Source organism: Oncorhynchus mykiss, chromosome 25, assembly GCF_057628025.1.
Source record: "Oncorhynchus mykiss isolate SJ-2025 chromosome 25, ASM5762802v1, whole genome shotgun sequence".
NCBI lineage: Eukaryota > Metazoa > Chordata > Actinopteri > Salmoniformes > Salmonidae > Oncorhynchus > Oncorhynchus mykiss.
In genome coordinates, this window is record NC_143046.1 from 35,952,137 (window position 1) to 35,974,590 (window position 22,454).

The following is a 22,454-nucleotide window of genomic DNA, read 5'->3' on the forward strand; positions in this document are numbered from 1 at the left end:
CCAGGACATCTATACCAGGCGGTGTCAGAGGAAGGCCCTAAAAATTGTCAAAGACTCCAGCCATCCTAGTCATAGACTGTTCCCTCTGCTAGCGCACGGCAAGCGGTGCCGGCACGCCAAGTCTAGGTCCAAGAGGCTTCTAAACAGCTTCTACCCCCAAGCCATAAGTAACTAAGTAACACAGCTAACTAGCTGCTATCCGAGTAACTATTGGCTTATGTCGATTCCGGAGCAAACACCAATTATCCCGGAGCTAGCCAGCTGAAGAGATCAATCAGCCACTCCTGGGCTACATTCACCAATCCGGACCCGTTTTACTGCCAATGCGGAGCCCCACCGGGCCTTCATGACTGAAATACCGACGTTATCTGCCCGAGGGAGTTATTCAACTGGCCCCTCCGCGACATAACCTGAACGCCCATCTGCTAACTGCGGTCCTCTAATCGTTAGCTGTCTTGAGCATATCGACTGCTATCTGAAAAGGTCTATAAAACAATCTTCTTGGGCCACTATAACTATAACTATTTTCACAATTGGATTGGTCCCCTCTACCACACGGAACCCACTAATCTACAGACGGAAACGCATGGGGTGGCTAAAAACAGACCTCCATCTTCTGCTAGCTAGATACCCATGGCTCGGCTAGCTGTCTGAATCGCCGTTACCCCAACCAACCTCACTACTCACTGGACCCTTATCTTGTTATGGCTGCAATCCCAATACCGGGATCGATATGACAACTACCAGTGAAAATAGAGGGCGCCAAATTCAAACCACAGAAATCTCATAATTACAATTCCTAAAACATACATGTGTTTTATATCATTTGAATGGTTGTTAATCCCACCAAAGGGTCCGATTTCAAATAGGCTTTTCAGCTAAAGCACTACAAACGATTATGTTAGGTCTCCACCAAACCACAATAAGCACAGCCATTTTCCAGCGAAATATAGCATAAAGCAGAAAGCAGAAATAAAGATAGAATTAATCACTAACCTTGAATTATCTTCATCAGATGACAGTCATAGGACTTCATGTTACACAATACATGCATGTTTTGTTTGATAAAGTTCATATTTATATCAAAGAATCTGAGTTTAGATTGGTTTATTAGATTCACTAGTTCCAAAAACTTGAAGTGATTTTGCATAGCCACATTGTTTCAACAGAAATGCTCATCATAAATGTAGATGATAATACAAGTTATACACATGGAATTATAGATATACCTCTCCTTAATGCAACCGCTGTGTCATATTTAAAAAATATTATTTTTTTTTTTTTTTAAGTTTATGGCGAAAGCAACACATGCAATAATCTGAGACGGCGCTCAGAACAGAAGCCAAATTAGCCGCCATGTTGGAGTCAACAGAAACCCGAAAATGCATGATAAATGTATCCTTACCTTTGATGAACTTCATCAGAATGCAGTCCTAGGAATCCCAGGTCCACAATAAATGCTTGATTTGTTCGAAAATGGCCGTTATTTATGTCCAATTAGCTATTTTGGTTAGCGCGTTTGGTTAACAATTCCAAAGTCACAAAGTGCGTCCACTATAACGTGATGAAATGTCCAAAACTTCCGTAACAGTCAGTAGAAACATGTCAAACGATGTACTGAATCAATCTTTAGAATGTTGTTTACATATATCTTGAATAACGTTCCAACCGGAGAATTAGAACGACTTCATATGACCGGTGGAACGCAGGTACTTCCACTGTGAACGCGCATAGTGAATGCATGGTCAACTCGTGGCAGTGGTGACTATGTCCTGTGTCATTCGACCTCCCTTCACATTAGAGTCATCAGACAAAGTTCTATTGACTGTTGACATCTAGTGGAAGGCGTAGGAAGTGAAAACTCATCCATATCTCGCTGTAATTTCAATGAGAGCTTGGTTGAAAATCTGCCACCCCCAGGAAAAAAAACAGGAAGTGGAATTTCTCAGGTTTTTGCCTGCTATATGAGTTTTGTTATACTCACATACATAATTCAAACAGTTTTAGGAACTTCAGAGTGTTTTCTATCCAATACTAATAATAATATGCAAATATTAGCAACTATGACTGAGGAGCAGGCCGTTGAATATGGGCACCTCTGTGCACCTTTCATCCAAACTACTCAATACTGCCCCTGCAGCCATAAGAAGTTATGATCACTCGGCTAAGCATGCCTCTCCTTAATGTCAATATGCCTTGTCCATTGCTGTCAAGGTTAGTGTTTGTTGGCTTATTCCACTGTAGAGCCTCTAGCCCTGCTCATTATACCTTATCCAACCCTTCAGTTCCACCACCCACTCATGCGACATCACCTTGTTTCAATGATGTTTCTAGAGACAATATCTCTTTCATCATCACTCAATGCCTAGGTTTACCTCCACTGTATTCACATCCTACCATACCTTTGTCTGTACATTATACCTTGAATCTATTTTATCACCCCCAGAAACCTGCTCCTTTTACTCTTTGTTCCGGACGTCCTAGACGTCCAATTCTCATGGCTTTTAGCCATACCCTTATCCTACTCCTCCTCTGTTCCTCTGGCGATGTAGAGGTGAATCCAGGCCCAGCATTGCCTAGCTCCACTCCTATTCCCCAGGCGCTCTCATTTGATTACTTCTGTAACTGTAAAAGCCTTGGTTTCATGCATGTTAACATTCAAAGCCTATTCCCTAAGTTTGCTTTATTCACTGCTTTAGCACACTCTGCCAACCCGGATTTCTTAGCCGTGTCTGAATCCTGGCTTAGGAAGACCACCAATAACTCGGAACTCTCCATCCCTAACTACAACATTTTCAGACAAGATAGAACGGCCAAAGGGGGCGGTGTTGCAATCTACTGCAGAGATAGCCTGCAGAGTTCTGTCCTACTATCCAGGTCTGTACCCAAACAGTTTGAACTTCTACTTTTAAAAATCCACCTCTCTAAAAACAAGTCTCTCACTATTGCCGCCTGCTATAGACCACCCTCTGCCCCCAGCTGTGGTCTGGATACCATATGTGAACTGATTGCCCCCCATCTATCTTCAGAGCTCGTGCTGCTAGGTGACCTAAACAGGGACATGCTTAACAACGAGCCATCCTACAATCTAAGCTTGATGCCCTCAATCTCACACAAATTAATCAATGAACCTACCAGGTACAACCCCAAAGCCGTAAACACGGGCACCCTCATAGATATAATCCTAACCAACCTGCCCTCTAAATACACCTCTGCTGTTTTCAACCAAGATCGCAGCGATCACTGCCTCATTGCCTGCATCCGTAATGGGTCAGCGGTCAAACGACCTCTACTCATCCCTATCAAACGCTCCCTGAAACACTTCAGCGAGCAGGCCTTTCTAATCGACCTGGCCTGGGTATCCTGGAAGGATATCGACCTCATCCCGTCAGTAGAAGATGCCTGGTAATTTTTTTTAAATGCCTTCCTCACCATCTTAAATAAGCATGCCTCATTCAAGAAATGTAGAACCAGGAACAGATAAAGCCCTTGGTTCTCTCCAGAACTGACTGCCAATGACCAGCACAAAAACATCCTGTGGCGTTCAGCATTAGCATCGAACAGCTCAGTAAAATGCTACTTTTTAGGGAAGTTAGAAACCAATAAACACAGGCAGTTAGAAAAGCTAGCTTTTTCAAACAGAAATTTGCTTCCTGCAACACAAACTCAAAAAGGTTCTGGGACATTGTAAAGTCCATGGAGAATAAGAGCACCTCCTCCCAGCTGCCCACTGCACTGAGGATAGGAAACTCTGTCACCACCAATAAATCCACTATAATTGACCATTTCAATAAGCATTTTTCTACGGCTGGCCATGCTTTCCACATGGCTATCCCTACCCCGGTCAACAGCCCTGCACCCCCCATAGCAACTCGCCCAAGACTTCCCCATTTCTCCTTCTCCCAAATCCAGTCAGCTGATGTTCTGAAAGAGCTGCAAAATCTGGATGCCCACAAATCAGCCGGGCTAGACAATCTGGACCCTTTCTTTCTAAAGTTATCTGACAAAATTGTTGCAACCCCTATTACTAGCCTATTCAACCTCTCTTTCGTGTTGTCTGAGATTCCCAAAGATTGGAAAGCAGCTGCGGTCATCCCCCTCTTCAAAGGAGGGCACACTCTTGACCCAAACTGATACAGACCTATATCTATCCTTCCCTGCCTTTCTAAGGTCTTCGAAAGCCAAGTTAACAAAACAGATCACCGACCATTTCGAATCCCACCGTACCTATTCCGTTATACAATCTGGTTTCAGAGCTGGTCATGGGTGCACCACAGGCACGCTCAAGGTTCTAAACGATTTCTTAACCGCCATCGATAAGAAACAATACTGTGCAGCCGTATTCATTGACCTGGCCAAGGCCATACAACTCTCCTTGCATGGACTCCAACTTCTCTTAAATACAAGTAAAACTAAATGCATGCTCTTCAACCGATCAGGTGCTGCCTGCACCTGCCCGCCCGTCCAGCATCACTACTCTGGATGGTTCTGACAACTACAAATGTGGACAACTACAAATACCTAGGTGTCTGGTTAGACTGTAAACTCTCCTTCCAGACTCACATAAAACATCTCCAATCCAAAGTTAAATCTAGAATTGGCTTCCTATTTCGCATCAAAGCATCCTTCACTCATGCTGCCAAACATACCCTTGTTAAACTGACCATCTTACCGATCCTCGACTTTGGCGATGTAATTTACAAAATAGCCTCCAACACCCTCTCAACAAATTGGATGCAGTCTATCACAGTGCCATCCGTTTTGTCACCAAAGTCCCATATACTACCTACCACTGCGACCTGTACGCTCTCGTTGGATGGCCCTCGCTTCATACTCGTCAGCAAACCCACTGGCTCCAGGTCATCTACAAGACCCTGCTAGGTAAAGTCCCACCTTATCTCTGCTCGCTGGTCACCATAGCTGCACCCACCCGTAGCACGCGTTCCAGCAGGTATATCTCACTTGTCACCCCCAAAGCCAATTCCTACCTTTGGTCGCCTCTCCTTTCAGTTCTCTGCTGCCAATGTCTGTAACGAACTACAAAAATCTCTGAAACTGGAAACACTTATCTTTCTCACTAGCTTTAAGCACCAGCTGTTAGAGCAGCTCACAGATCACTGCACCTGTACATAGCCCATCTATAAATAGCCCAAACAACTACCTCCTCCCCTACTGTATTAATTTTTTATTTATTTTTTGCTCCTTTGCACCCCAGTATTTCTACTTTGCACACTCATCTACTGTCAAATCTACAATTCCACTGTTTTAATTGCTGTATTGCATTTACTTTGCCACCATGGCCTATTTATTCCCCTTACCTCCCTTATCTCACCTCAATGCTCACATTGTATATAGACTTATTTTTCGACTGTATTATTGACTGTATGTATGTTTTACTCCAGGTGTAACTTTATGTTGTTACATGTGTCGAACTGCTTTGTTTTATCTTGGCCAGGTCGCAGTTGTAAATGAGAATTTGTTCTCAACTTGCCTACCTGGTTAAATAAAGGTGAAATAAAAATAAATAAAAAATATGACTCCTGAACAGCTAATCAAATGGCTACCCAGACTATTGTTTTAGCTATTTGATTACTCTGCTGCAACTCTCTGTTATTATCTATGCGTAGCCACTTTAATTACCCTACCTGCATGTACATCATTGCCTCAACTACATTGACCCCAGTTCCCCCGCACATTGACACATTGACTCTGAACCAGTACCCCCTGTATATAGCCCCGCTATTGTTATTTACTGCTGCTCTTTAATTCTTTGTTTTTCTTATCCCTTACTTTTTAAAAAAACATGTTTTTTTTTTTTTTAGGTATTTTCTTTAAACTGCATTGTTGGTTAAGGGCTTGTAAGTAAGCATTTCACTGTAAGGAAAATGTGTTTTGATTTGTTTGGCCTGAGTTTGACAGACTACATCCTGGCTTCTGCAATGCACCTTGCACCTTCATGAGAAGCATGAAAACCTTCCCTGATTAACACTACACCATCCCAACGACCTTCAGATGAGATTGCTCTAGATAGACTGGAGAGATTTCAGCTACCTGTAGACCAATGGCCTCAAACTTGTTGCAAAAAATGGTCTCCTTCTGAGACGTGAGCACGTTTTCCTACGAAACATGTCAATACTTATGTGTGAGAGTAACTCTAAAACACACACATTCCTAGTGCACATTTTAAAGTCATTTCCTGATAAATTCATATTTACCTACATGTCTCTATCTGGTTCAGACAATCGTCACCTTTATTCCCAAATCTCTTTATTCCCAAATGATTTATTTGGAATAAGAAACCACCCCAGATTCATAAAAGCCTCTTACAGAGACAAAATAATTTGGGTTGCATGGGTTTGTCAAATTTCTCATTTTTTGACTTGGACATTGGCAGTATACTTGTACTGTGTGGGTGTCTATGGAAGTGTTTCCAGAAAGGCTTTCTCTTTGAGGGCATTGCTCTGCATTCCAACCACTACGCACAGCACTAACTATTTCAGTTTGGGCTCAATGTAGGAAACATGTTTGATAGAGAGCGACTCTGATAGGCGTGACCTTCCCAGGGCACAATTTATTATTTTGATATCTCTATCGGTGCTTGGTTTCTAAGTAGCCTTTGCGTTGGATCTTACGCGTAAAGTAAAAGTCTGGCAGCCAAAAAACAACAACTACACAACACTTTGTGTAGTTTTATCAGACTGCTTTGTGGCGCTGAAAGCTGCTCTTTTCTCTTTTTCCTCTTTGTACACGTCTCCTTGCCTCCTCGTGAGGGTATCATGGAAACATGGTCACAGTGTGCATCCTGCATCACTTCCTCATCCGTTTCCACGGCAGCACCCCCCCCCCCCCACCAGTAGCAGCAGATGTATGCACAACACTTGTGCTGGGGCTTTTTTGCTGAGCCACAGCAAATGGGATGGAAACCAAGTGACAACATCATAAACTTGAGTTAGATAGAACATTGACACACCACACCAAACTCTGCGTGTTACAATAACTGTGCCATCGTTTTAGTTCCTGAAGCACCACGACATGCTGCAGCATGTGGAGCCTTGTTTTGCTTGCCATCAGATCTAATGTGCACATTAAGGTTAGCCACATGAGTCTGTAATTTCCTGCCATTGTAAATCTATTCGAAAGATTTTAAATTAATTAAAATGCGCTAGTCCACAACAGGGTCTCCCAAACTCGGTCCTGAGTAATCAACATTTGGATACCCAGGGGGCTTAAAAGAGAATACATTCGTAAGAAGGACAAAATATTAAAACCTCTTCAGTTCACATTCGTATAACTGGGTGCACACTTTGGTTTTTGCACAGCTGATTTGGGGGGGGGGGGGGGGGGGCAGTTTGAGAAGCGCTGGTCTACAAGATGCCCCACAATTCAGAGAAATTCCCAAATGTAATAACATTACATGATGTGGCTCTAGTGAGTTTTCAAAGCTCATGCTAGGTTTGGTGATTTATCTTTTACACATTGTTTTGAATGTCGGCACATTATCAAATGAATAGAAATATTCATAAATATATAAATAGAAAGGTTCTAACTGTTGGAGATCTCTTTTAATGATGATGATGATGATGGTGCTGGTGAGGAATTGGATGATCACGACGATCACCCAGTCAATAACATATTAATTCTTCCTGCGGAGTGTTTTAGCTCGGAAACATACTATCTTTCCACTTTCTCTCTTTGCCTATACTTGTTCCCTGAACAGAGGCACAACATGCCAGTATTTGGCTGGGGTGTGATCACTAGACAGCTTGATTCACAGTTCCAACTCATTAGCTCCATGTGCCAACGCCGCCATGTAGCCTCATCAATCGCACCCCCCGGTGCAAAGTGGCTGCTTTCTTTCTCTACCTGCCCATTACGTTCTTTGTGCCCAATGCAATTACCTAAACAAATGACACACAATGACATAGAAAATACACAGCTACAATGGCATTTGTGTTGCTTCATTTTCTGTTTAAACACCAAAAATGTGAAGATTGACTGTAAATCTATAAATCGGGGGAAAATGTCTGGGGTTTGCACACAAAAATATATATATTTTCTCTTTGGCATTTAGGTTTTAAGCAAGCATATTTTTTAGCATGGATGTACACACAGGTTTATAGCCACACACACCTACACGCACGCCTGCACACATGCTCAAAAACAACCACACACCACCACACATGTATTTGCACGCACATAACACACACACACACACATGCACATGCATACACAGGATGGAAGGAACACACACACACATTGGTGAGAAACTAGGTTATCATAGCAATCATTATTGCTGCAGGGTATATAGCTTACAGAGCAAGGGAACATGTTTCAAGGAGTCCTGGGACGCAGACTACCAAACACACACAAGATATACATAGACTAAAACATGTTGATTTCTGTCATCACCATCCTAACCTCACAAGTTATTGTCTCAAGGCTAAAACAACATCCCTTGTTTTTTGGCTAGGAAATGCACAGTACAATACATGTTGTTCTCTCTAAGACAGGTCAGGACATACTAGGAAAGGTCAAGATAGCAGAAAAACCTTGCATGCATTTTAACCAAAGCACTCCTGTCACAATATGACATTTTACAACATTCCATTGCACACATTTATGAATATTAATACATATATGTCTAATTCTGTTCATGCCCAGAGTCCTCAAGTGAAACATACACGTTTTAATATTTGTATATTTTAGCAGACCAGAGCGACTTACAGGAGGTATTACGGTTAAGTGCCATTGCTCAAGGGCACATTGACAAACGTTTCACCAAGTCAGCTCTGGAATTAGAACCAGTGACCTTTCGGTTACTGGCCACACCACTAGGCTACGTGCCGAATGGATTAACAACAATATAAAGTGTTGTAGTTGGATCAAAGCCCCACAATGAGCATGCGCATTACTCAATCCCCCACAATGAAAGAAGCGATGCTTCAGTGTATGGTTGGTGGACCATAGTTAGCGGCAGGGTTGTGTGTAGAAGTTAGGGAACTGCTCTGTTACCACATGATTCTAAGTCTCCATGCCAAATTGCATCCTATTCCCAATATAGTGCACTACTTTTCCTTGTAGTGTGCACTACTTTTGATCAGAGTCCTATGGGCACTGGCCGAAAGTAAAACACTATAGGGAATAGGGCAGGGTTCCCCAATTGGTGGCCCCTCAAGTTTTCTGAGAAAATCTAATTAATATTTTTTTTTTTATTACATTTCCATTGTTGGACATAAAAGACTGTAAAAACACCAGGGAATGTGTTCCAAGTATTCCCACACATAACAGAGGAACACGTGATCGTATACAAATGTAAGTAAGGTTTGAAATGACTACGTTTGAGTCAAACATGATATCCGTTTTGGGCTTCATACATTAAATATGTAATCAATAAATGATTTGTAATTATGTTTCTGCCCCCAGACCATCCACTCAAGGAAAAAAACGGCCCAGCGGTTGAATCTAGATGATGACCCCTGGAACAGGGAATCATATCAGGTTCACTCTGCTCGCTCTATGCACATTTCTAGCTCCAAAACAACCTCCTGAGTTGCCAACACGTTGTTCAGCCTCCCAACCATCGAGTCCTAATTGGCGTCTCCTCTGTTAGAGGCAGTACTGTGTAAGAGCCTGGACAGTTATGTCCTGTCTGGTTGCAGAGCAGCTGCACTTTAAAAGCCAAGTGGCATAACCAGGTTCGTGGAAACCAGACATGGTTTGTCCCTTAACATTTCACCCGCACCAAACCTTCAGGGGCGTAGACTCAGAGGGGCACACACAGACCCGGGCATGTCCAGAAATGAGATGAGACAGATTGATAGAATAAGTGGGTGGCGGGGCTGGTGTAGAAGCACGGGCAGTGAGTTCGCAACGTTTGACGGGCCTGAGGGGAGGCTCTGCTGTGCTGACAGTCTGGGGAATAGTGCAGTCTGCTGTGGGAGGTAGGAAAGGGGGAGTCCAGTACGTTAACCTATGAATTGGGAATAAAACTTGCCTTCGAGTATACTTACCTGTCCTGGTCGTCTGTGTTGGGGATGTGTGCTGGAGAACTTTAAATAATGTGTTGTGTGGAGTTAGGGGTTCACTATAAACTGTGACAGGCACAAACACTTTTTTTTGCCAAAGCCCTCCTTATCTGTAAAGATATGACACACGCACTCTGAAGTTCCTCTCTCGGGTGCAGAGAAATCTGTGAAGTGGCATGTGGCTTGTGGCCAGTTCCTCTACACTACTGTGTGTGTATTCCTGACTGGTATTGCCACAAGACTGACCAATTTGAATTTAGGCTGTAGATTAATAAATTGTTCAGTCTTATACAGACTCAGGACTTCTCATCAATTACTTTAGGTGAGGTGAAGTGATGGACAAACACAAATTTAGTTCACAATCTAAAACAGAGTATTTGGCATTTTCTCGCCAAATAATATTTTGCCTAATATGGCTGAGCATATGGCCCACTCTAAACGAAAAAGTGTAACAGCACTATTGTGATCATGGCTTTGACAACATCAGATGTGAGCTCTGGGGGGTGGGTGGGGGAGTAACTAACTACAAGCAGCCAGATCTTCAATCGAAAGCTGGTTGTTGCGCCCTTATTCTCTCGCTGTTGGTCTCACCACTGGATTTATTGCGCGGTAAACGGACAACCCAATTTTTCCATAAAACCTTGCGTTTCAACGCAGCACAGTTCACGTCTATTCTCATATCTCAAGTCAAACCGTGGTGTGAAACAGAGGACACCTACTGGACTTGGGGTGGATGCCGACAACTGAGAGAAGATTGTTTTTGGTTTAGTCATCGGGCGACAGCAGGAAAGGTGCACGCGTTCAGATGCTCAGCTGACCCTGGCTTTTTTTCCCCCTTGGCGATAGCGGGAGATGCTGCTGGAGTTGCTTTGGCGCCATTCCGCTCTCTCTGTCTCTCTGCCTTTAATATTTCCATGTTGGGACAATACATTTGGCGAATGGAGATGTGAAGAGGCTTAAAGTATGGCATGCAAAGATGGTTTCTGCCAAGAAGGAGATGGTAACTGCGATGTACCCCAGTTACATTTCGACTCTCTTCTACTTTTTCTGCTTGATTGCTTGGTGAGTTCCGAGGATACATGATCTGGGGGGAATATTGGCGCTGCGCTGGTGCCACTGCCCATGGTCCTGAAGACTCTAGGTGCTGAAATCTGAAAGTGCTGTAATTGTGATAAAATCGACTCCCTAATGCTAATTTTGTCATCCATAGCTTGGGTATCGGAGAGGCTACTGTAATTTCACGATAACAAATCACTTTGATTATTTGTGTCGTTTTTCAGTGTAAAGAGAATCTCTGGAACGATAAAAAAGGATGACAGAATATATCCCGAGAATTTCACACGCATTTTAGACAGACTCCTGGACGGGTATGACAACAGACTGCGACCTGGATTTGGGGGTAGGTACATACCTGAAACGGTGACAGTTTTCGGCTGTCCAATTAGTTTGTGTGCTACAGTGGCTCAGAGAGATGAGCGACTATGATTTCCACTATTGTACCAATGCCTCAGAGCCTGGTTCCTCTCTAGGGTTCTTCCTAGGTTCCTGCCTTTCTAGTGAGTTTTTCCAAGCCACCAAGCTTCTGCATTGCTTGCTGTTTGGGGTTTTAGGCTGGGTTTCTGTATTGCACTTTGTGACATCTGCTGATGTAAAAAGGGCTTTATAAATCAAATTTATTGATTTGAGTTGTTTAAATAGGCTATGAGGTTGACAGATCAAAATCACATTGTATTTTTCAACCAGAGGGCATGAGCTTTTCCGTAGCCTACTGTTTCAAATGAAACATGTTCCTCCACTGAGCCACGACTACTGCCTCCCACAGATGTGACACGACATTCCTTGTTTCAAAAGCTAGTCGTCCATGACCTGAATTAACACTTTCTTATAATCACTGCTTTGATTCTTGTGTGCGACTGAAAACGGTAGGCTACCTTCAAATGTTTAAGCGAGTTTAGATATGTCGTCTAATCACCGTGGGGAAAGCCGCTTATTGCACTATTTAAATAGAAAGAGTGCAGTGTCGTTTTCTTGTGTCAAATTCTCCACGAGCACCAAGTACCAGACACACACATGTTTAAAGACTGTATGCTTGAATGTGAATTAATAACGAAAAAGTAACCCATTTTTCGTTCATTATAGACTTGACGGTGCGTTTGAAAATAGCTTACCTTAGGATACGTCCTTCAACTCCACCCTCAAAAAGATTCTACCTTAGTGCGCGTAAACTTCAAAACTCACCAAGTGTGCATAGGTTAAATACTGATCGGCTTACTCCCAGAAATGTATGATTTAAACCTATTTATCTCAGGTTCACTCCATTATATAAAAGTTTAGAACCTGGTGCGGGTTATTAGGTAAGCATACGTTGCAGGCTATTGCATATACTGTAGGGTTTTGGCACACATCTCCACAGCACTATCAACCCAACCTTTGGCCAATGTTATGCTGTTACTGAGGTTTTATGTTTGACATATTATTCCATGACAGGCCTACATGTGAATAACACAAGTTCTACTTAAATTCAATTGAGGATTGGTTCATAAAGGGTTGCCTAATACACCAGAACTAGAGTGCCTGTAGAAAGTATACAGACCCCTTGGATTTCTTCACATTATATTGTTACAAAAGTGGGACTAAAATGGATTTGTCATTTTATGTCAACGATCTTCACAAAATACTCTGTAATATCAAAGTGCAAGAACAATTGTAACGTTTGTGAAAGATTCATGAAAAATAAAACACTAACATACCTTGACATGATGGAGTATTTTGTGTAAATAAAATGAAATCTATTTTAATCCCACTTTGTAATGCAACGAAATGTGAAAAAAGTTCAAGGCACTGTACGGTCACTTCAAATCAATCAATTAATCACATTCATTTTATAAAGACCTTTTTAAGTCAGCAGTTGTCACAAAGTGCATTTCAGATACCCAGCCTAAAACCCCAAAGAGCAACCAATGCAGATGCAGAAGCACAGTGGCTTGGGGCTATGCTGTGATATGCTTAGGATATTCTAGATATTGTGAAACTGATAGAATTTTTCTCTCAATAGGTCCGGTGACAGAGGTGAAAACAGACATTTATGTGACAAGTTTCGGGCCTGTCTCTGATGTTGAAATGGTATGTGCTGAATCAACAACTTGAAACAGATGAATAGCCCCCCCCAAAAAAGTTTGATTCGTGTAGACAATACACTTAACGTTTCATAGAAGAAGAAAAAGACAGCGTTAACTGTTTAGATTTTGGTTTCTGCTTCCTCAGGAGTACACCATGGACGTGTTCTTCAGACAGACATGGGTTGACAGGAGGCTGAGGTATGAGGGTCCTATTGAGATCCTCCGACTCAACAACATGATGGTCGCCAATGTGTGGACTCCTGACACCTTCTTCAGGAATGGCAAGAAGTCTGTGGCACACAACATGACTGCCCCCAACAGGTTGTTCCGCATCATGAAGAACGGCACGATTCTTTACACCATGAGGTACTACATATACCAAAATGCTTTACACTATGATGCATACATTACCCAGCATGCCAGTTTTTCACCATGCTAACATCCTGTCCAAACAATCAGCATTGGGTGTGTGAGCGTTGCAAAATAAATGTACACATACATCCAAACTGATCGCGGGCATCTGCGAAGCCAGGTGCTAAAATATATTATATTTTAGATGCTTGATGCACTGCAAGTCCTGCCTCTCCCATCTACTCATTGGTTTTTAGACAACTACTAACCCACCTGGGTGATTGAAAATTTAAGCCACACTCCAGTCCAGTTGGTTGCGGAAATGCACCTTAAAGTTGGTTGCCAAACGCTGTATAAAATCCACAGAAGAAGAAGGAGAAGCAGAAGGAGGAGGGGGAGCAGAAGGAGAATGAACAAGGATAAATCAATCAAAGAAAAACTAAAAACTAAGTTTCCCCTTTTATCTGTGGATAAATTGTAGAGAACATATGATTTTGCGTGACTCAAAATTCTAGAAAGATCCAGCAAAAAAAAGGAACACATGTGACCCACTGCCTCAATTCAGTCTTATGTAGAAAAATGTGAAAAATTGTGTTTTTTACTTTGGATAAAAGTAGAGATGCAGAGCTACAAAATGCTACAAAATCCTCAACACTGATGTTGAGGAATAATGGGAAAGTAATTCTGCGTTGAAGGTTGATCAGTTTGTAACCCCACTTTTGAGAATACGGCCCTAGAATGTTTTGGTACACCCACTGAAGAGCTGCTCTTTGTCTACAACTATTCAACATTGTTCACATCCCCTTAAGCCTTAGCCCCACCCATCTCTTTACAATAAGGAAAAACACCAGGTTAACATACACTTTATCTAGTCTTTGGTTTATATCCTAATCTGACTTTGAAAGGATCTAGATAAACCTATTGTATACATATTTTATCATTATTTGATGATGCTTACCCAGACATTTATAAGTCATGTGAAAGAAATGCTATAACCACCCCCCAGCCACATCGATCTAAGTGGATGGGTCACTATTGTCTAGACATGTACACATGTTCATGAAATAATCCCCCCCAGACATACCTGGCTAACTTAATGGGTGATGTAATCATTCTCTTACGAAGTGGAGTCTTTTGTTTAAACATGTAGCTAGCTATGACAATCCGTTTGTACTGTACCTATGGGTTCAGGTTATGGTTCATTGTCTAGCTAGCTAGCTAAACAATGAATCATAATCCAAACCCATAGCTACAGTACAAACGGATAGTCATTATCTAGCCACTATGCATGAAATGCTGGAGTATGGATCTGCAGGTTGCAAAAGTTAACCAACTAGGTTCAATGTTAGCTACCTAGCTAAAATTAGGCTATAACTAGCAATGCAAATGGATTTCTGAGATGCAAATAATATTATTACACAGATCATAATGGTAGCGTTAGCTAGCGAGCCAGCATGTCCAGCTCATCCATTATCTCAGCCAATCATGGCTAGCGGGAAGCTTCTTGCCCTTTTCCATGGATAAACCAACTAGGCTCGTAATTTAACAATTTTATTTGTATTTGCAGATGGCATACAAGTTTGTTATTAAGACACATGAAAGTTCACATGTTCCAGAAGGCATTTCTGCCCAAAAAGCATTTTGATAAAAAAAAAATCAAATGCCTCTCCTGTGAAGTAGTGACGTTCGACATACCTTCTTGAAATGGGTCACATATGCATTTCAGGTAAAAAATAACAACCCAGTGTTTATCTCCCAAGACAAATTAGCTAGCAACAACAAGCTAGCTAAATGTCCATGAATGTTTAATGGGTTTCGACCTGTCCCCAAAATAATATAGTTGGTTCACAGTTGGTTTTGGTATTTTAACCTGCGTGTCATGAACGCATCTGGTGGGGATAGACAAAATCAACATGCGCATGATGGAGCTGGTTTGGTCAGCATGTGCTACTCAGCCTACCTACAGTATCCATCCTAAAGGTAGTTCTCCACTTTATGGATATGATACATGTTTGTCTTCTGTTTGGAGGGGTCCCTACTCTCTCCAACTCCCATTAGTTTCAATATGTTTAGATGTATGTATCCCCATAGGTTGACTATCAGTGCAGAGTGTCCCATGAAGCTTGTGGACTTCCCCATGGATGGACATGCATGCCCTCTCAAGTTTGGAAGCTGTAAGTATGATATGATACACTTTAAGTCTATTGTAATAGAAGTGACTTGAGAAGTGACTTAAAAAAAGCGGTTCTTCATTCTTCTCATGAGACTAATAAATTGTAGGCCATGCATTCTTCGGAACACTATGCATTGAAATAAACCCCAATGCAAATCCGACTATATCGTTTCTTAGCAGATATTAAACCTGACACGGTTTATGTGTTTACATGCTCTAACAGTTCTTTGTCCTGTTTGATTTAGTTTGCAATGTTTATAAAAATGCATATTTGAATACACAGATCACACCAATTTACCAGCCGGCTTCTTTCCCTCTGCTTTTTGGTGTATCTGAAAGGGGTAGGGATTTTTAAAAACATGACACATTTAAACCCACCTATACACCTTTCACACAACGTTTTTCCGCCAACTTCAGCATCCCGCCAACTTTTTGCGGACTTTTCTTCATATGTTGCTTATCACCTCCATAATGTTAAATGCAAACAGCCCCCATGGTTTAACAACACCCCCAACCCCCCCCCCCCCCCCCCCCCAATCCACCAGCTACCCAGTGATATGTTTAAAAGGGGAATACCAGCAAATAAAGTGGTAAATAAGGGTCTGTTTTTAAGGTGGTCCTATTAACACTTCCTTGTATTTGTTACAGATAATATACCACATATTCTGTCTGAAATGTGTAGAGGTACTCAATATATCCCAGTTTGTCAACAACAAAACAATTACTAGTTTGTTTTGAGAAAAATACTACCATTACCGTTACCCTATGCAGTGTCAAGCTTGTGGTATTCTTCCCGTTTTGTCATATTTTGGAATTTCATACATATTCCTCAAGTAAGAAGTCATTTGCTTTTTTCTGACAACGACGCTAATAATACATGACATTCATTTTGTACCAAAAACAGAACAAAGAAACTCAAATTCAGCACTATACGGTCAGCAAAACAGTGACTTATCTCCAATGGAAGAAGTTTTCAAATGAGGGTTCGGTCTTATCAGAAAACAGTAGCGATTTAAAGATAGCATCTACTGAGGGAAAAGCAAAAGAAAGGATCGGAGGATGGTTTCCCATGCACTTCCCAACCCTCCCCCAATCTATTATCAGCAATTGTGACATTTGTAGAGGCAGAGGACAAAATAGATTCCTCAGTTATCATTCAGTTACGTTATTCTTGGTTTAACATAGTACCTCCCCCCACCTTCCCCAAATCCCATCCTCCCATCCTGGCCCAGAGTCAGGGAAGCAGACGCTGCATCCGATGGGGCCTGTAGCTCGGGAAAGGTCAGAATCCCTCTTCCCGCCCCAGGTTAGCTCAGACCTATTCTGGATCTCTCCAGAGCTAGTGTGAGTCGGCGCCCCCGGCAGCAGTCCACTCCACGACGCCCCAGCCGGCCCATTTTCCCTGCGCAGTTGGTGTCATGCCGACTTTGAGTCCCCTGTGGGAAGCGACAAACGGGAACAACAGACCCCGACATGAACCCAAGCATGTGTTGTTGTTTTTTCTTTCAGCCCTCTTGTATGAACCCTCATGTCACGTTTCAACGTTTTTGCACCGTTTTTTTTGCAACGTTGGATATGCAAAAACTTTTCCATGCAACAAAGAGCTTGTGAGACCTGGCAGTTTGTTTGAACGCAGACTCATTGAGCACACATAAGTCTACCCTTTGAGCACACAGAAGTCTACCCTTTGAGCACACAGTAGACACCCACACCCTTTATTACCATGCTACTGTACCACTCATTTTCAATCAAATTACGAGGAAAAGGTCTCTCAAAATCCAGAGTGCGCTATTTCAGGTCATCTTCAACGTCTGTATGTATTAAGCCAGTGAGGGATGTACAGATAAAGTGGGGGAACCATGCGTAACTGGACTGCACACCATCACATCACACATCATTGTGTCGTACAAATGCATTGTGATCAGCTGACTAGATGAGGGAGATAGAAACGTTTCTCGTGTTCACAATGCTTAGAGTTAAGGAGAGGATATCACTTGCACACAGTAGTCATACTCTCATATGACTACCATTTTAACATTTCCACTTAATGACGCTTTCTCTCTGTCACAAAAAAAGGCCCTATTCTCTCTCTCTCTCTCTCTCTCTCTCTCTCTCTCCCTCCCTCCCTCCCTCCCTCCTTCCCTCCATTGTAAATTTTTTTTCATTACAGCTACAATTTAATTTGTATTAACCCTCCACTTGAGGGTTCAATATATATATATTTTCCTTCTCTCCCCCCAGATGCATACCCTAAAACAGAGATGATTTATACCTGGACCAAAGGACCACAGTATTCAGTGGAGGTTCCCCCAGAATCATCCAGCCTAGTGCAGTATGATCTCATTGGCCACACTGTCAGCAGTGAGGAGGTCAAGTCAATCACAGGTATGGTAGGCCATTGGTAAGATACAGTAGATATCCCCAACTCTGATGATAGTGATGCCATTCTTTGTTAATAAACATTGGAATTTCTTCTTCAGTTCTTAATTCAGTTTGGAATGTTTTCTGTACAGTAGCTTTGTCCAAAATAACTTGTCTAGTTATATTTTAATTTTATTTTATCATGATTAACTTTTACGCTACTGTCTCCAAAGGCACTCTGTATGGTGTCAGTAAAAATGCATGATTTTGTTTGACGCTGTATCCCTCAGAGAACAGTGAAGACACAATACAAACTAGCAGGAGTCCATCATTTTCTGTGCTTGTGCTCACTGTCTCACGTCAGTCTGTTTTTTTTTTTATGGAACAAACCAACCGTCACATCTATGGCTATTCTCCAGGTGAATACGTGGTGATGACAGTGCACTTCCACTTGAAGCGGAAAATGGGCTACTTCATGATTCAGACGTATATCCCCTGCATCATGACAGTAATCCTCTCCCAAGTGTCCTTCTGGATAAATAAAGAATCAGTCCCGGCTCGAACGGTTTTCGGTACGTATTGCACACAAATCCCGCCATTCTGTAAAATACTTATTTTGAGAGGCAGAGAAGATGTGAAAGTGTGTGAAGAGTGATGTGCCTCGTCTGTGTGTCTTTGTCTCCATTTTGTCTTCATTTTTTGTGACTACGTGCTGCTGAGCAATGGACTTGGCTGTCTTTAGCCTCTTATATAACAATTAAGGGCTATGATTTATTAAATGTGTGTTGTACTTCCATTGTTGTTATCCATCAAGTGGCAGTTGCATTTGCCAAAACCAGCCCATTTGTTTACAAACAGAAATGGCAGGGCCCCACTGTGGGTGGAGTCAAAGATTAAAGGAGTGCACCTTTTTAAACCCGGAACTATACACTCCAGCACAGTGGTTCCCAAACTGTGGGGCCCCGGGGGTGCACCCCACAGTTTGGGAAACACTGTGCTAGAGTGTATAGTCCATCGGAGACCAAGCAAACAAGAGGATATTTACTTAACATCAGGTAAGGTAGCCTTAAAGGCACTCTAATTCCATGCAAGGTGCACACGGTTCCCGGCTTAAAGGTGCACTCCACCCACACTTCTGTTTGTTAACAAATGGGCTTCCATCTTACCCTTGAAGGTTGTCATAGAATGCACAAGGTGCAATTTTCAAATTGGGTAGTGCATCATCAGTTTTCTTCTTGTCTTGTCAGTCATTGCATACCTTAAAGAGTTATTTATAACTTCTCAGAAATGTCCTGTTCAACAAGCCCATGCCAGGTAACGTTTTTTTTAGGCAGGTTTTTTAGCCCATAGATTTTGATTGAATACACATTAGACATGGCAAAATGTACCGAACTGCAAGAAAATGAGCTTTAAACCTGTAAAATGTTCTCTCTGCCAATAATAGGGGTGTGAAAATTGTGTGTCATGAACAGTGCTTGTGCCCATAGAAATGAGTGGTGCGTGCTCACCCGTAACGGGGGTGGGGATGTTCCCCAATGCTGTAAAGGGGGCCTGAGTGAAAAGGTTGGAGAACCCCTGCTCTAGAACTTCTCAATTGCACAGCACATTCCCATTACTTTCATTAACCTGGGTTTTACAAGTACTCCATGTAAATCAGCCTTTCTTATGTGTTACCCCTGAGCTTGGGAAATCGCATACTGTATTACAGCGTTCAATATATAGAAATTGATTGGTTTGGGTTAAATTCAGAAGACACATTTCGGTTGAATGCAGGGTTCCGAATACTTTCCGAAGGCACTCTGTGTGTGTGTGTGTGTGTGTGTGTGTGTGTGTGTGTGTGTGTATACACACACACAGGTGAAGTCGGAAGTTTACATACACTTAGGTTGGAGTCATTAAAACTCGTTTTTTAACCACTCCACAAATATCTTGTTAACAAACTATAGTTTTGGCAAGTCGGTTAGGACATCTAGTTTGTGCATGACACAAGTACTTTTTCCAACAATTGTTTACAGACAGATTATTTCACTTATAATTCACTGCATCACAATTCCAGTGGGTCAGAAGTTTACATACACTACGTTGACTGTGCCTTTAAACAGCTTGGAAAATTCCAGAAAATTATGTCATGGCTTTGGAAGTTTCTGATGGGCTAATTGACATCATTTGAGTCAATTGGAGGTGTACCTGTGGATGTATTTCAAGGCCTACCTTCAAACTCAGGGCCTCTTTGCTTGACATCATGGGAAAATCAAAAGAAAATCAGCCAAGACCTCAGAAAAAACATTGTAGACCTCCACAAGTCTGAATCATCCTTGTGAGCAATTTCCAAACGCCTGAAGGTACCACGTTCATCTGTACAAACAATAGTACGCAAGTATAAACACCATGGGACCACGCAGCCGTCATACCGCTCTGGAAGGAGACGCATTCTGTCTCCTAGAGATGAATGTACTTTAGTGCGAGAAGTGCAAATCAATCACAGAACAACAGCAAAGGACCTTGTGAAGATGCTGGATATATCCACAGTAAAACGAGTCCTATATCGACATAACCTGAAAGGCCGCTCAGCATGGAAGAAGCCATTGCTCCAAAACCGCCATTGAAAAGCCAGACTACAGTTTGCAACTGCACATGGGGACAAAGAACGTACTTTTTTAGAAATGTCCTCTGGTCTGATGAAACAAAAAAAATAACTGTTTGGCAATAATGACCATCGTTATGTTTGGAGGAAAAAGGGGGAGGCTTGCAAGCCGAAGAACACCATCCCAACCGTGAAGCATGGGGCTGGCAGCATCATGTTGTGAGGGTGGTTTTAAATATTTTTTAAATTATGTATTGCAAAAAATACAAATAACATTAAAGTATTAAAACATGAAGGACAAACAATACAGCATCAAGACACTATCAAACGTGTCAGTCTTTCCGCAACAGAGCCATCCTTCTGTGTGAGGGTGCTTGTGCATGATAGTGATATAAAATATGTCATAGTTTCCTTTTTCATGATCACAACCTTGTGAAACCCGAACCCTCCAAGATCCCCCCACAGTTCCCCAATAGCTGTCCCTCAACCATTCGAGACCCCTCCCACAGTCCCCCCCGGAAGAAATAAAAAATACAATTAATTCCATTCCCCACCCCCAAGAACCCCCCAATGCACCAACAACCAAGAGAATGAACTAAAGAGAAAAAAGGAAACGACAGAAGAAAACAGCAAACAATGCATTTTTTAAAATTTTTATAATACATTTACAACAAGGGACATCAAGGACAACTGAAATCATAACAGCAATACCAACTGTATATGTTTGTGTTCATGTCTGGCACTATTACATGTGTGTGTGTGTGTGTGTGTTCTTGTATGTGTTTATTTGAATGAGAGTGTGTGTATATGCATGTGTACAAACACCTGCACGACATCAGCCTCAGGCAAACCAGCATTAGTTGTAAAAATACTGCCACTTAGTGTCATTCAAATGTACTTTTATGATGTTTTATTTAGACTTTTTTTCCCTTTATCTTTTGACCATCATTCTCTCTCTCACACAGCAACTCCACTCCCACTTGTCTCCAATTCCACATACCAACCCTCAACTTCCCTCAGCCCATCCCATCTATCTCTGCTGGCCACCCACTGCGTGTTTCTATGCAACACATATCTATCTAATCGAATAGATTCTACAGATTGCGTGTTGAAGATAAATACTTTTACTAAGAGTATTAGCATATTAGTAATTGACTGACCCTGTCTCTCCAGATCTCCTGACAGTACTATTTTGGGGGTCAATTTTAGATCAATGTTATACATTTTCAGCCATTCCTGAACCTGAGACCAGAAACAGGCTAACTGAGGGCAATACCAAATAAATTATCTATTGATTCTGTATCCTCACAACAAAATCTGCAGAGCTTCGATGATTTTATGCCCCAAATATTCAACATTTTGTTGGTGGCAAGAATTCTATATAATAATTTTAGCTGAAAAGCACAAAGTCTTGAATCTTGCGTTGTTTTATATACTGTACTATACATATGAAGTGGGTAAAACAGTATGTAAACATTATTAAAGTGACCAATTTTCAATGACTATGTACAGCAATCTCTAAGGTGCAGGGTTGAGTACCGGGTTGTAGCCGGCTAGTAACAGTAACTAAACTTCAGGACAGGTTACTGGGCGGAGGTCGTCTAGTGGTGACTCTTTAACAGTCTGATGGTCTGGCGATAGAAGCTGTTTATCAGTCTGATGGTCTGGAGATAGAAGCTGTTTATCAGTCTGATGGTCTGGAGATAGAAGCTGTTTATCAGTCTGATGGTCTGGAGATAGAAGCTGTTTATCAGTCTGATGGTCTGGAGATAGAAGCTGTTTATCAGTCTGATGGTCTGGAGATAGAAGCTGTTTATCAGTCTGATGGTCTGGAGATAGAA

General features: G+C 41.9%; 1 protein-coding gene and 1 pseudogene across 2 annotated transcripts in view; one reads left to right on the plus strand and one right to left on the minus strand.

Annotated features, from left to right (window-relative positions):
• Positions 1-22,454, minus strand: part of LOC110505098 (AP-1 complex-associated regulatory protein) — a 107,840-nt gene that overhangs the window by 38,934 nt on the left and 46,452 nt on the right. The gene's annotated exons all lie outside the window — the stretch shown is intronic.
• LOC110505099 (gamma-aminobutyric acid receptor subunit alpha-6-like) overlaps positions 9,207-22,454 on the plus strand; it is a 35,443-nt pseudogene continuing 22,195 nt past the window's right edge. Inside the window, exons 1-7 of the transcript XR_016491681.1 lie at positions 9,207-11,087; positions 11,306-11,424; positions 13,081-13,148; positions 13,290-13,510; positions 15,587-15,669; positions 17,910-18,053; positions 18,449-18,601. The product of XR_016491681.1 is annotated as a gamma-aminobutyric acid receptor subunit alpha-6-like (transcript). The remainder of the gene's footprint in view (positions 11,088-11,305; positions 11,425-13,080; positions 13,149-13,289; positions 13,511-15,586; positions 15,670-17,909; positions 18,054-18,448; positions 18,602-22,454) is intronic.